We start from the raw sequence: 12,784 nt of genomic DNA, 5'->3' as shown, positions 1-12,784 counted from the left end.
TGCAATACCTTGCGGAAATTCCTTCAAGTCACCTAGTGTAGCACTAAATCATTCCTCTTAAATTTTTTTTAATGTTTATTTATCTTTGAGAAAGACAGAGCATGAGCATGAGCAGGGGAGGGACAGAGAGAGAGGGCACAGAATCCAAAGCAGGCTCCAGGCTCTGAGCTTTCAGCACAGAGCCAACATGGGGGTCGAACCCACAAACCGTGAGATCATGACCTGAGCCAAAGTCGGATGCTTACGAACTGATCCACCCAAGTGCTCCTAATAAGTCCTCTTAAAGGCAACATAGTGTTCCATGGTATGGTTCCAACATATGGTTCCATGGTACCATAATTTATTCTGCCATTCAGATATAACTGGGCATACAACTATCAATGTTTCTAAGTCTTTGTCACTGAACAAGGCCGTAATTTGTTTTTATTTCTTGGTGCTTTTATCTCAGTGGGATAAGTCCCTAGCGGTGGGATTGCTGGGTCATAGGGTATATGTATTTTAAATTTGAATATGAATTGCAAAATTGCTTTCTAACAACTATAAAACATTTGATATTTCTACCAGCAATGTATGTGAGTCCCCTACACCACCATCTCTGCCATGTGTTGTAGCTTTTTAAGTATTTGGTAATCTGACGGGTGTATGTAACCTCTCATTTCAAGTTTGCATATCCTTAACTAAGAGTGAATTTGAGCATCTTTCCTTTTGTTAATTTTTTTTTATTTTTTGTGTTAGCTGCTTGGATTTGCTTTTTATGAACATATATGTATGTATGTTGCCCTTTTATTGAGTCATTTCTATGTTTTATGCCAATTTGTTCTCATTGAATATTATTGACATTATATTTTTTTTATCATTTGTGTTTTAAATATGTTTTCAGTTATATGGCTTGTCCATGGCATACTTATACTTTTTTTTTCTTAACTTTTTGTCATTACTTTTACCATATAAAAATAGGGTTTTCATTTTTGTATATTCAGACAAGTCTTTTTTTTGTTTATAACATCTGGGTTCTAGTCTTGGTTTAGAAATTTTCCACTTTCTCTGGATTATACATGTAGACTCCTAGATTGTTTTGAAAGTTTAAAAACATATACTTAATATATTAAATATATTTGATCCATTTGAAATTAATTTTTTACATACTGCCAAATGGGGTACCACTTTTATTCCCTTCCCTATGGAGAGCCAGTCATGCCTCACTACGTTAAATAACTACCCTTTGCCTATTGGATTGACTTATCCTATATTAAAGTCTTATATAGAATGGAATCTCTTTCTGAGTCATTATTTTATCCACCAATCTATGTTTCTGTCTCTATATCAATATCCTGTTGACAATTACAGTGGTTTGATATTATATTTTTAGTGAAGCATCCTACCAAGAAAGGCATGTCCTCTTCTCACTTTCTTCTTTTTAATCCTTGCCTAAGCTAATGTCTGTCATTTGTTTCTCTGTATAGACTTTAAGATCACCTTATTCAGTTCTGAAAGCCCTGCTGGAATTCTAATGAGAATTGTATTAAATTTATTTAGTAACTTTTGTGGCATTGTTATTTTTATCATGTTATTTATGTTTTCTCATCACGGGTCATGACTTGCCTTTCTATTTGTTTAGATGTTGTTTGAGTTTTTAATAATTTATAGTTTTATTTATGTAGAACTTAAGCTTTTAGGTTTTTTTCCTAACCAGGTCATGGGTTTTGGTGTAATTCTAAATGTTTTTTTCTGCTAGTAGTCTTATGTAAATATATAATCATGTCATCAGCGAAAAGAAGAGTTTTATACTTTTTTCCTGTTATGTCAGTCATCTATTCTTTTGTGTACTTAGAGCATCTAAGACTTAGAGTCTAAGTCAGTATTAATTACAAATGATTATAACTTGTCTCCCTGTCTTGTTTCTGATTTTAAGTAAAATGGTTTCACTGTTTTGCTCTTATTTCTGATGAAGAGCATTTATCATAATAATTTCCTTTTATTGCTGCTTTGCTGAGGGCTGTTATTAGGAATCCTGCAGACTTTTATAAAATGCCTTTTCTTCATCAGTTGACATCATATTTTTCTACAGCACCTTGTTGACATCTATCATGTTGATAGATTTCTTGATATGTAAGTATCCTTACGTTTCTGGAATAAATATAATGGAATCAAACTGTGCTTCTCTTTAGATAAATTTCTGGATTACATTCCCTGGTGTTTTATTTAGAATTTTTGCATCTATATTCATCAGTGATATTTACCTACTGTTTTAGTTTTCTGTTATATCTTTATCAGATTTGCATATTAAAGGTATGCCAGTGAGCTTTTTATCTTTTTTCTTTGGCCTATAAAAGTTTAAATCAGAGTTAAAATTAGCTCCCAGTGTCTCTGAAGACATAAAGCACCTGGACACAGATACATAGGTCCTCTTCTATATAGAAATTTCCACGGAAGAGACCTAGTCAGCTGGGCCTTTTACAAGCACCCTAGGTTATTTCTATCATTAGAGAAGATTGGGGATCAGTGATATTTAAAACTTTGAATTAAGGTTAGATAAAATTCAGCCATATGTGCCTCTGGTCCTGGGCCTTTTTCATATTGGGTCTTTAATCAGCTTTCTGATTCTTCTGTGATACTTATCTATTTAAATTCTGTTTTCTTTTTGGGTTATCTGTATTTTGCTAAGAAATCATCATCAAATTTGATGCCATAGATATGACTGATGCTGTTTTCTGATGCTTTTAAGTTATTCTGGTTGTGTTTCCTTTTACATTCATTTATGTATGTTTGGCCTTAGTCTCTTTTTTATTTTAATTTTTTTTAATATTTATTTTTAAGAGAGAGAGAGAAGGAGATAGAGTATGAGCGGAGGAGGGACAGAGAGAGAGGGAGACACACAGTCTGAAGCAGGCTCCAGGCTCTGAGCTGTCAACACAGCTTGCAACCTGTGCTTGTAACCACTGGGCTTACAACTCCATAACCAGTAAATTGCAGTTCAAATAGGGAAACTCAGTGGCTCTGTGGTACCTAGGTAGCAAGGAGATAATTGGGGGGGACCTTCTCTCTGTTGACGCATTAAATAGCTTAATGCTGTAAAGTGGAACAAAGAAACCATTGTTTGATAAGATTTCTTAAGGATTTGGAGGAAGCTTGTACTCTTTGCTTACCTATAATATGAAGAACTTTCTCCCAGCAAGACAGATGCCTGGTTCTTACAGTGGCCAGTGTGTGACTCTCATTCCCCTACTCCACCCTCATAAAAGAGAACAATAGCAAAGGTTGGCAGGGTGACTGGATGAATACATGAGGATGGGAGAATTTGCTTGACCAGTAGCAGCTTTTGCTGGAGAGCTGGGAGAGAAATGGTGAGGATGGCATATTGGTTGACAATCAAGTGATTATTAAGCTTATAGAATTCACTGTGGCTATCTCATGTAAGGAGTAGAGTGCTGTACATCCCTATATGTGCTCTGAGGTCAGAGTGTCTGGGCTCTGTCGTATTGTGCTGAAAACTGTGCTGTTAACCTGACCTGACTACCTTTTGGGAGCAACATCTCAACTGTAGTATCTAGAGTCAGAGATAACCCTAATACATTTCCTAATAAAATAGATACTTTTATTATTGGCAAAATAAATGTGTTTGTTGTTGGTTCAGCTCTGGAAGCATGAGTTTCAGCCATGTTCCAGGTCCCCTTCTTATACTTCCTTCTGACGTCCCAAGCATCATAGGTGACCACTTGGGTCTTTTGCTCTCTGGCTTGAAGGACCAAGATCTTGTCCTCCTCTGAGTGTTTCAGCACAGTGTAAACCTAGATTGGCCGCATTGTGAGTAGAAATAGAACGTTTGCTGCTCTGCCAGCTGGCACGATACTAATTAGTTTAACCCTAACCCTACCCTGAACCCAGTCTCTCCCTGGGCACAACTGCTTCCCAGTGTACCTTTCTCACTCTGCCTGGAAAAATTCACTTTCAAATCTGGCTCCTCCCCTTCTGCTATGTCACTTTCCCTCCCTAACCCTGCCCTCACCGCCAGCTTGTACCTATAAAGACAAGTTGATTTAAGCCCGGGGGGTAATGGGGGTGAACTCCTGCCTCTTAAAGCAGAAGCCAACTTATTTGTGCGTGCAGTGAATAGAGAAAAAGGCAGCATCTACCCTTTTCTCCAGTCCTTGGTCGTAAGGTGAATGTTGCTCATGGTAGGTGATCCTTTGGACGGTGCTCTGGCTCTGTGGGCTGACTGGTTTTGGGGGAAACAACAGAGGTTGACTGCATCTCAAGGCGTCCTCCAAACTAGAAGCATGTCATACAGGAGGCAAGCGGCTCCTGGTTCTGACCAGGGCTGGACCTCTTTGTAGCTCCTTTCCCGGGTGTTTGTCATCAGAAGAGCTTATCTTCTTAGCAGTTCCCTCCCCCAGAGGTTGCTATCTTAGAAGCAGGGAATCATTTTTAATTGGTTTGTTTACTTCTAAGCCCCTCTCATTAGAGGCAGGGTTTTACTTATATTTGGTTCAGCTCCTTTCTTTTGCTTGGTAGAACCATATTTAGTAACACTGAAATGAAAGTATTTTTGCAGCTAACATCTACTGACAAATATAATTCATTTCTTTAAAACACAGTATTCTAAAACCACAGTATTCTAAACTTACACATACTCGGTGTTTATTGAGCATGCAAACATCTAAACATGTAGTTTGGAATAAAGGAAAATATAAAATCTGTTTCTGGAGCAAAGCATAATCACTGCTCAATATCTTTTTTTTAATTATTTTATTCTCTTTTTTAATTTTATTTTTTATTTTGAGAGGGGGTGGGTAGAGAGAGAGGGAGACAGAGAGTCTCAAGCAGGCCCCACCCGTATCATGAAACTGTGAGTGACTCAACTGAGTCACTCAGGTACCCCACTGTTAAATATCTCGTGAAGACTTGGTCCAGTTCAAGGTGACTCTCCTAGGATGTGGTATCTCCCATCTGAAAGCAGAGACTCAGAGAGTTAACAGGGCATATTGCCCAGGTTTGGAGACAGTAGAATTAAACTGAGTAGATGTTTATTTCCTTTTTATCCAAGCCCTGATGGTTTTGTTTGTTTGTTTGTTTGTTTGTTTTTTGTGGTTGTTTTTTTTTTGTTTGTTTCTCTTTTTGTTTTGTTTTGGTTTTTTTTTTTTTTGGAGTTGGGGCAGAGGGAGAGGGAGAAAGAATCTTAAGCAGGCTCTACACTAGGCATAGATCCCAGGGGCTGGGCAAGAGTCAGATGCTTAACCTACTAAGCCACCCAGGCACCCCTGATTTTTTTTTAACTTCACTGGCTTTCTTGGATATTTCCTGTGGCAGTGGCTACTTCAGTTCCATTTTGGAAAGAGGCAACTTTCAATATCAAGTTAAGTAACATGATTCTCACACCCTCCAAGCATAGCTTGCTGCTTTCCCACTTCACTGGAGCAGAGTTGTGGTGATTCTCCAAGATGACCATCTCTTTCTCTCTCTGTCTCTCCCCCTCCCTTATCATTCTCTGATGGGTGTTGATAGTACCCATGGTAGATGTGTCCCTTTAAATATCCCTAGGGGTTACATACAATTCACTTGTGCATTGGTGAGTCAACACAATGCAAAGGAATGACAGGCAAATCAAAAGCAGATCTTCTCTGAAAATCACACAAGTTGGAAACCTCTAAAACATTTTAAAACATATGATTTCCTAAGCCATTGTCCTGCCATGGTTTTAAAGTAAATGGTGACTAGTTTTATGATTCAACTCATCTAGAGAACATGTTTACTATGTCATGACAGGAGGTTTTGTTTTTCTTAGCACAGTGTCATTTGTTTCATGTCTAAGATGGGAATGCCTTTTTCTGCTTTAATTTTGCTTACATTTCTTATGATAGTCTAAAATAGCATTCTAATACATTTTCTTTGGATTACAAGTTATGACTATAGTTACAACAAAATACAGTTACAACAAAACTTGTGAAACAAGTTTTTAAGTATCTTAAGTGAATTTCTGTGAAATGCTTCATTTTAAAAAATTGGTTTGGGCTGGGGTGAGAGAGGCATATCAGTCTTTTTTAGTTAGTCATTTGATAATGATTTTAAAATAATAATAACTTGATACCTACTTGCCTTCATTCAAAATGCAGAAAATAAGTTATGATTCTAGTAGGTCCTAACTCAGCCAACACTAATGACCTGAACGAAATGAATGATGGGACCCAGGAAGACAGTTAAAATAACAATATTTCTGTACTAGGGAGTCAGCACCTGTGGGTTAAATTCCTTGATATGGCTTGTCTCTAGCTGTGTGTCCTTAGACCAATAACTAAACCTGTCTAGTGTGAGTTTCATTATCAATACAATAGGTTTCATTATCTGTGATTTGGTGACTAAAATTGAGGGCTATATAATTTTAATTCTAATCTTTGCAGATTGGTCATGTCATTTTATTGCTTTAAGTACGTGCGAAGTTCATCCTACACAGAGCAAATGTTAATATCCCTTGTATAGAAATTCACCTGCAAATGCTGACGGCAGGGCCTCTCCTTCTTTTCCTCTTGTCAGTTCCTGTTTGGCTGGTAATGTGGGCTCTGATAGTGTCCCTGCCTGTGGGTACCTGTCCCAGCCTGCTCCTCCCCATCCTACCTTCTTTGTCCTTTCCCAGTGGCAGCATTAGCATCTTGACTATCCCAGGGCTAGACTGGGTAGTGCCACACCCCTCAGCCTGGGCTGTTGTCACTTTGTCACAGTCCACGGTGATTCCCACCTGCTTTGAAGCACAGGGATCGTCCTTTCTCACCACTCTCTTGAGCGGGGTGAAGAAAACTTTACTGTCACTTGATTGATGCAAAAGAAAACAGTTTGATGAGCATTAATTGAGTGCCTGCTGTGTAGGAATTAGAGATATGAATTAAGCAGAGTCTCTGTCCTCATTGAATTTATAATCTGATAGAAGACACATATGCTGAGCATAATGTCAATAAAATGTAATCAATTCCATGATAACAGAGAATGTTATAGAAACATGAAGTCTAGTGGCTGGTCACTGAGAGGTTCTAAGAAGAGATTATAATGTGTGGAGAAGGAGAAAAAGAACATGAACTGGAACTAAGGTGTGAAAATGATGGGGAATTCTTAGAAACCTACAAGGAAGCAAGTAGATGAACCTACACTGACGTGTCATTATGATCCGAAGTTCATAGTTGACATTAGGATTCACTTTTGGTGAAAATGTAAGTTTTCAGTTCCTTTGGGTAAATACCATGGATCTCAGTTGTTTGATTGTGTGGTAAGAGTGTGTTTAGTTTTGTAGGAAACTGTCAAGCTGTCCACCAAGGTGGCTGTAACAGTTTGCATTCCCAGCAGCAATGAGTGAGAGTTCTTGTTGCTTCACATCCTGATCGGCATTTGGTGCTGTCAGTGTTTTTTTGGCTTTTGGCCAATCTGAAAGGTATGCCATGGTAACCCCTTGTGGCTTCCATTTACATTTCTCTGATGACGTATGATGTGGAACATCTTTCATATGCTTATTTTGCATCTGTACATCTTCTTTGGCAAGGTGTCTGTTAAGGTCTTTGACCCATTTTTTTAACCAGGCTTTTTTTTATTGTTTTAAAAAAAAATTTATGTTTTGGATAACAATCCTTTATCAGATGTGCCTTTTGCAAATACTTTCTTTCAGTCCGTGGCTTGTCTTCTCATTCTCTTGACACATCTTTTATTTCAATTTGTGCATCTAACAATCTTTGTCTAAGAATAGAAACAACTTTCCGTCTGCTTTGTTCACTTAACTCATAACTTGTCCTAAACAGATATAATTAAGTTCTTTGCATGCCTGAAACTATGTAAAATTTAGTACATTTCAGTCTTTCAGATATTCTAAATGACTAACACAGCAGTCTTATCAGGATTGATAAGGACTTTCTAAACTTTCTAGTCATCTAACTAAATCTTAAACATTTCAACTTACTAGCCCTGAAAATATAATAATTTAAAATTACTAATGTAGAAGATCAAGTATTTTATATATTTGAATACACTTTGCAAATTATGTTATGCTTTTAAAATTAAAATCATAAGTATATTATCAAATAAGTATTTAAATTCAAGTCACAAAAGTTAATTGCCAGATTTTTTTTCTATGTCTCTAATATTATCTCAAAGGTTTTAAACAGTTAAGAATAAACACATTGAGGGAGGCTGGATGGCTTAGTCGGTTAAGTGTCCGATGTTGGCTCAGGTCATGATCTCGTGATTCATGGATTTGATCTCTGTGTTGGGCTCTGCACTGACAGCTCAGAGCCTGGAACCTGCTTCAGATTCTATGTCTGCCTCTCTCTCTGCCCCTCCCCTACCTGCACTCTCTCTCTCTCTCTCTCTCTCTCTCTCTCTCTCTCTCACAAAAATAAATAAACATTAAAAGAAAAAGAATAAACATGATTATCCCAAGGTTATGCATCTTATTCATCAGTTTAGTAAAAAAGCATTGATACTATATTCCTTTGCTAAGGCTGCCACAGCAAAGTACCACAGGCCAGGTGATTTAAGTAACAGAAATTTATTTCCTCACAGTTCTACAGGTTAGAAGTCTGAGACAAGGTTAGTTTCTTGTAGAGGGCTGTGAGGGAGAATCTGTTCCATGCCTCTTCTCTACTTTCTGGTGATTCCCTGGCAGTCCTTAGTGACCTTGGATTGCAGATGCCTCACCTTGATCTCTGTCTTCTTCTTCACATGGCAGTCTCCATGGGAAGAGTTCTCATACTCTTACCATGTGATCCAGCAGTCAAGGTCTTTGGTATTTACCCAAAGGAATTGAAAATTTATATCCACACAAAAACCTGTGTACTAATGTTTGTAGTAACTTCATTCATAATCACCAAAACTTAAAGTAACTGAGACGTCCTTCAGTGGGTGAATGGATAAATAAACTGTGGCACATCCTAATAATGGGGTATTATTCAGTGCTAAAAAGAAACGAGCTATCAAGCCATGAAAACACATGGGGGAACCTTAAATGCACATCACTAAGTGAAAGAAGCCAATCTGAAAGGGCTATAGACTATATGATCCCAACTAGAGAACATTTTGGAAAAGGCAAAACTATGGAAACAGTAAAAGACCACGGGTAGTTATAGGCTGCAAAGAGAGGTGAATAGGCAGAGCACAGGGGATTTTAGGGCAATGGAAATACTGTATGGTACTATAGTGGTAGATAGGTGTCATTATACACTTATAAAAATCCAGAGAATATCCAACACCAAGTGTGAACTCTGATGTCAACTATGGACTTTGGGTGACAATCATGTTTCAGTGTAGGTTCATTGATTATAACACATGCATCACCCTAATGCAGGATGTTGATAGTGGGGAGAGCTGGGTGTGTGGAGCAAGGAGGACAGGGGCTAACTGGTAACTCTATACTTTCCACTCAGTTTTGCTGTGACCCTCAAACTGCTCTAAAAATCAAGTTTAGGGGTACCTGGGTGGCTCAGTCAGTTATGCGTCTGACTCTGGATCTCAGTTCAGGTTTTGATCACACAGTCATGAGTTCAAGCCCAGCATTGGGCTCTGCACTGGATGTGAAGCCTTCATAAAAATAATAAATAAATAAAAATAAAGTTTATTTATTAAAAAAACTATAATAAAATACAGAAAGTAGAAATACATAGAAATAATCCATGTAGAAATTCAGTATAGGAAATGATCCATATCCTTTGGTTCCAGGAGACTGTAGAGTCCTTGAGAACAGAAATTATTCTTAGTTATTGATATATCCAGTATCTGACATAGTGCTTAATAAATAGCAAACAGATGCTGGTTGGATGAACGAATGGATGGGTGGATGGTTGAATAAGAGATGTAGTACAAGAAACTTCTGGAAGGGGAAGAGTCCTTCTAACAATTATTTTGCCTTGGGAAGATTAACTCAGTGCAGACAGAGTAGTGACCTTGCCCCACACACGGTGTTTTTTTGGTTTGTTTTGTTTTTTATAAATTTTTTTAACATTTATTTATTTTTGAGACAGAGAGAGAGCATGAACAGGGGAGGGTCAGAGAAAGAGGGAGACACAGAATCTGAAACAGGCTTCAGGCTCTGAGCTGTCAGCACAGAGCCCGACGCGGGGCTCGAACCCACAGACCGCAAGATCATGATCTGAGCCGAAGTCGGACGCTTAACTGACTGAGCCACCCAGGCGCCCCCCCCCCCCCACACACATAGTTTTGGGTTGCTGTCTGCATAGGCGATCAGCCTAGTGTACAAGCTCAGAAGCAGAGCGGGAATGTCCAGAGCAGCAGTGGAGTAGATTGGAGCCTGATGCATCAGAACAATGAAGGTCTGACTTTCCAGAAAACAAGCCAGAAACATGTTTCTCCTTGAAGATACTGCAAGAGCAGTAGCAGTCCAGCCTCCTCAGGTACAGACAAAGCAGGAGGTGGAGTAGATAGAGGGAATTGTGAATATTTTCCAATCTCTAGGGAGCACTTGGAGAGAGAGTATGCTTTTCCTGTAAGCCACTCTTCTTCCTCTGTGGGAAGGTATAGTGCATTCAGTGAGCTGGGAGGCAGGATTCAAATCTCAGTTCATTCAAAGTCCATGGAACATTGTTAGATTGTTTTACGCCTTGGTAGTTTTGTTGTTTTTTATTTGTTTTTGTTTTTTTATGCCTTGGTAGTTTTATATGTAAAATGAAAAAATGTTCTTTTGCTTATTATTATTGTCAAATAAAAATCATTCTGGACTCCTTGGGGTGACAGCATCAGAGATGATTAGCCTTTGTGCCACGAATGACCCAAGTGCCTGGTCAAGGTCATACCCGTGCCCGAGGTCAGGCCCCTTTGAGCCCCATCAGTCTAGCTGCCAGACCCAGACTGAGCTAGGGCCCTGATTTGCTGTCTTCTGAGCCTCCAACTGTACTCCAAATGAATATTGTAATTACAGGATATCAAGGGGAGCCCCAGTCTAGAAAGATTACACAGTTCTTCTCATAAACAGTTGAATTAAGAATTAAATGTCTATTGATTCAGCATGTGATTCTCTGTAATGAATCTCTAAATGCTGTTAAAAATCCAACTTGGGGGGCGCCTGGGTGGCGCAGTCGGTTAAGCGTCCGACTTCAGCCAGGTCACGATCTCGCGGTCCGTGAGTTCGAGCCCCGCGTCAGGCTCTGGGCTGATGGCTCGGAGCCTGGAGCCTGTTTCCGATTCTGTGTCTCCCTCTCTCTCTGCCCCTCCCCCGTTCATGCTCTGTCTCTCTCTCTGTCCCAAAAATAAATAAAAAACGTTGAAAAAAAAAAAAATTTAAAAATCCAACTTGGGAACTTACACACCTGGACTTTCTAGTCTGTAACTGACACACAAAGTTTTGAAGGAACACAGTTTTCAACAGTCTATTTCAAGGCATATTCCTGGTGTCATTTATCCATAACGTCTACAGTTTCCTCAAGAAAAATACATCAGGATGTCAGATGCTGTATTTATTTCCCCGCCTGCCATTAAAGCCCACACTGGTTGTCTCTTTACAAGTTATGCATGTTACAAATGGAAATTCCTTACCAGGAGAGTATTCTTAGAAAAGTGATTCACATCCAGCCTATCGGCACATTTATTGTTCTACTTCCAAAATATACCCCAGTGCATTGACTTCTTTCTGTCTCCACCATTTACTATTCTAGTCCAAGCCATCATCATCTCTCACTAGACTACTGCGATAGCCTCCTGACAATTCCACTTTTCTGTCTGCTCCCAATCCATTCATTTCCACATAGTAGGCAGATTCATCAGTTTAAAATATCACAGCTCCCTGCTTTGAAATCTCTAGTGGCTTTACATGGCGATTCAAATGAAGTCCAAACTCTACAGTGAGCCCAGAGGGCCTGGCTCATGCTCACCTCTCTGGCTCCTATCACATCATCCCTCACTGTCCTCCAGCCCCACTCTTCCTTCTTTCCTCATGCAAGGCCCTTGCCCTTGCTGTCCCCTCTGCCTGGAATGTTCTGATTCCAGTTCTTCGCCTAGGTGGTTCCCTCGTCACCAGGGCCTCAGCTTCTCAGAGGGCAGCTCTCCCTAACTTCCCCAACTCAAAAGGCCCTCCCTGCCCTTTTCAGTCACTTTCCATTGCTCCTCTATGTGTTTTTCTCTTCACAGCCCATTTTGTTACTGAAAATGTCATGTTTGTCTATTTGTTTCTTAATGCCTGCCCTCTCACTGCCTAAACACCCCAAGGGAACAAAGATCTTAGTTTTGCCTCTTCTGAATGCCCTGTGACAAGAGCAGTGCCTGGCATAAGATATATATTTATTGGATAAGTGAATACCTAGATATATACAGATATATCTATATATTCATTCAGCAAATGTATTTGTTTAAATGTTTATGTATTCATATGTTATATATGAATGAAAAAATATCCCTGAAGATTTTTTTCACATCCAGTTTTTATCATGACTTAGAATGTTGGAGTGGATGGAATAATCAATTCTATTAAGTGTAGGAGCTGGATTAAAATAAAGGCAGCAACGTAAGAAAACAATAAAGATTTTGTCTGTTTCCTATACCTTACTGCACCTTGAACATAGTTGGAATGACACCAAGAATTACCATAGATTCCTTGATAAAATGCCTTCTATGCCTCCAAGAAGAGGTGTGGTTGTGTGTGTGTGTGTGTGTGTGTGTGTGTGTGTGTGTGTGTGTTTCTGAATATATTTTTATGTACCTTATTTAGGGTTTTACTACTATAAATTCTAAGCTGTAGTCCAGAGTTCTCATGCCTATACTTAAACGATACATATCCTTTGATTTTGATGCTGGGATCTTTGGGTCT

General features: G+C 38.9%; 1 protein-coding gene across 6 annotated transcripts in view; it reads left to right on the top strand.

Annotated features, from left to right (window-relative positions):
* The window catches only part of MYO3A (myosin IIIA), a 243,195-nt gene that overhangs the window by 134,822 nt on the left and 95,589 nt on the right, over window positions 1–12,784 (top strand). The gene's annotated exons all lie outside the window — the stretch shown is intronic.

The sequence above is a fragment of the Panthera pardus genome, unplaced genomic scaffold (assembly GCF_024362965.1).
Source record: "Panthera pardus isolate Hobbes unplaced genomic scaffold, ASM2436296v1 HiC_scaffold_6, whole genome shotgun sequence".
In the NCBI taxonomy this organism is placed as follows: Eukaryota; Metazoa; Chordata; class Mammalia; order Carnivora; family Felidae; genus Panthera; species Panthera pardus.
The sequence above is the reverse complement of the archived record's forward strand: the minus strand, read 5'-3'. Positions and strand labels throughout refer to the sequence as shown.